This window comes from Tasmannia lanceolata, unplaced genomic scaffold (genome assembly GCF_043159265.1).
Source record: "Tasmannia lanceolata isolate RefF3 unplaced genomic scaffold, GAP_Taslan_0.1 ptg000019l, whole genome shotgun sequence".
In the NCBI taxonomy this organism is placed as follows: Eukaryota; Viridiplantae; Streptophyta; class Magnoliopsida; order Canellales; family Winteraceae; genus Tasmannia; species Tasmannia lanceolata.
The window spans coordinates 27,706,541-27,709,743 of NW_027518696.1; positions in this window are offsets into that span (position 1 = coordinate 27,706,541).

Consider the following 3,203-nt stretch of genomic DNA (forward strand, 5'->3'; position numbering starts at 1 on the left):
ATAAAATGTAAGTTGGGTTCTTCTCTCCCATCCCACTCGAACCGTCTGCAACCACTGCAATTTCCGTCTCTGAACAATGGCTGGAGAACCATCCGAAAGAAATTACGACCTCTCCTTCCCGCCAGGATTCCCATTAGTTGATGTGGAGGCTTTACGAGACAGTAAATACCTCCACCAGTACATTGGACCGCCGGTGGCGAAGAGGACACGCTCGTTGAGACCTATCATCAAAGAACCCAGTGGAAATCCCCCTCCCCCTCTCCCCCTCGCCATCGTCCTCCTCCTCCGCGCCGTCGTCCCCGTCCCCCATCCCCCTCCTCCAATGACCAAGGTCGCCACCCTTGAGAATGGGTCCCAGGTTTCTCCCAAGGTAGAGGAGGTTTGTCCCAAGGTGGAGGACTTTTAGATTGTATAGGAACTTTTTATAAATATGAACTTTTGTTTGTTTAATTTTTGAATCCATATATATAAATATTAACTTTTTGGGTACATGACTGTTATTCCATGTATGTTGGTATAACGATAGAGATGTATGTGCGGTAAATTATTCCATGAGTGTTACGATTGCAGAAAAAATTTCGGTAAATTTCATGAGTGTGTGTGTGTAAATGCGGTGACAAATAAAAAATGCCGGCGCTATAGTCAACATAAGCGTCGGCGTTATAAAATAGTGCCGGCGTTGTTAATATAGCGCCACCATTTTTTATATAGCGTCGGCACTTACTGACAATCTCCAGTTTATTTTATAAAAAACATCGGCGATATATAAAAAACGCTGATGCTATATAAATACGCCGACGCTGATTGACTATAACCGGCGTATACGGACAATAGCGCCGGCATTTTTTTTAAAAGCACCAACGTCATGACAATAGCATCAGCGTCATTTTTCTTATTTTCATTATATGAACTCTTCACTTGCTCGGGGAGGAATTGGTACCGGTTAGTGAACTCCCTTTCATGTAATAGCAAAATATTGACTACGAATGACAATGTACGATGAATCAATGGTAGAAATAGGCATGTACGTTAACAATGTTGGATGATTTGTTTTTCTTAATTACAATAGGGGGCGGGAATAACACTGTCGGAAGTCGAATACATACAGATAAATCATACTTCATTCATGATCCTATACCCTACATTTTTCGTAGGCCTCAGCCAAAATTTGATTGAATAGGGTGTGTCTTATAAGGGGTATGTCGTCGGCCGTGAATGAAAAGTCACAGTCCATCAGTAGGAACTCCATATACTTCATCACAAATACCCCGCAATCATATCTGCACGCAAAAATGTGGTACGCATGTTTAATATTCAGTAGGGAGAGATCATATCATAGAGATAATCGTTTTAAATACATTCATTGGTTGCTCTGCAGCGGTTGCTTTGTTGCAATCATAATTGGCCACTCTGCGTAATTTTTTCCGCGGTTTCTTAAGTGTCTTAAAAAAATTCACCTGTGCCGACATTGATTATATATAATGTTACTCCGATTTTTTCCAATGTTGGATGTGAAGCTAATATGATTAATAATAGGGAACACTTACAGCACGCTTTACAGGTTGGGTGCCTTCTAAGCCCAACGAGTCGAACTTTACGAATGCATTGCATTCCATATCTAACATAAGAAGAACCCAATGTACTCTGTCGCCTATCGGAAGAAGTATTCGTTTCATGTCATTAATGGGAGCACGGTCTAAGATCCTGAGGTATGGTGCTAGAGATTGCATGGTCGGGGAGTTGGCTTGATTTAGCTTTGCCTGCATTTACAAGGTAGTCATTATAATAACCATGTAATGGATATTTATAAAAAATGGTTGTAATGCACCGACCCTTACCCGGTGCTTCGCTTTCATCCATTCGATTAAGGTGCTCACCATAAACATCAATGACCTGCATAGAAAATCGGTCAACATAAGTCAAGGATCAACCACCACATTGTAAGTTTAGCCAGTTTCCCTTACAATGTGGGCATAAGGAAGGTGTTGAATAATGCTCACCGAATCTATAAGAAGCCCGTTTAAATTATAGAGGGTCATAAGATGGCTCTTCGTTAGAAAATCATTTTCTCCATCTACTATGGTTTTGGTATAAAAGACAAGAAGGCAGCTCAATCGACGTACATACATTACCAATATCTCATTCAAATCTTAACCGAATTAAAACAAAAAAAGACATGGGATTTTTAGTTCATCCTTACCTTTCTCCTAGTGCCATAAAGGCGGCCAACTTTTCATCTCGACTGGACTCATGGATCTGCAACCCTTCAAACACTATTGTTCTACCCAACCGGTCAATAGCGTTTGCTTCCCTTTCTACTCTTTCGACACAGTTAAGTTGTGCTTGCCCCTCCTTAAGCACATTTACTTCTCTGACTAGCTCACTTACCTTCCGATCGTATTCCTGATATTGTGATTTGATTACTTGCAGCTCTCCCTTCATCTCCAAAGTCTCTGGTTCCACAGCTTTCCTTAGCAACCTCTCATATAACAGGTCTTGGTGAAGGTCATACACACTGTCGGCCGTTGTTTCATGTTGAACGAGACTATCATTAGGTTCTTCCGTATTATCACTGCCTTGATGCACAACGGAAGCAAGGGTCATAAGATTGTCAGCATTTGTTATAGGGTTCGACTAATCCGCTTCGCATTGGTTATCTTCAAGAACTCGAACACCAGTGGTCTGTCACAAGAAGGGATTGTGTTGCAAATCTCGATGTACCGAAGGATGAAATATATATAATATCGGTGACGATGATACATTACCCGGTCCATGGGAGGCATAAACGTAGCCTCATCCGGAGTTGGTGCTACAACCTTGATGACCTAGACATTGATTGCAAGCAACTGCTGAGATGGACAAAATCATGCAGGTTACATGCACTTTAAATTAACTAAGTACTGTGATGCCTCACCTGGGAGTCACCCAACTGCATCTCCTTCACCAACGTAAACATTCGTTTATGCTCAGACCTTCTGCTGTGTACAGTTCCTTTCCATTTGAATATTCGTGGGGTCGCTCCAGCGTGATTGCAACTCCACAGATTAGTATGCTCAAACAACTATATCTGAATTAATGCGCATATATGTTTTAAGATTTTCATGTAAGATCTTACAATTGCACTGTTCGATTCGCCATAATGTAGTGGCTTACTTGAAGGACAATCGAGCATCCGGTGAGATGACCTTTGCCAGTTGCACTTT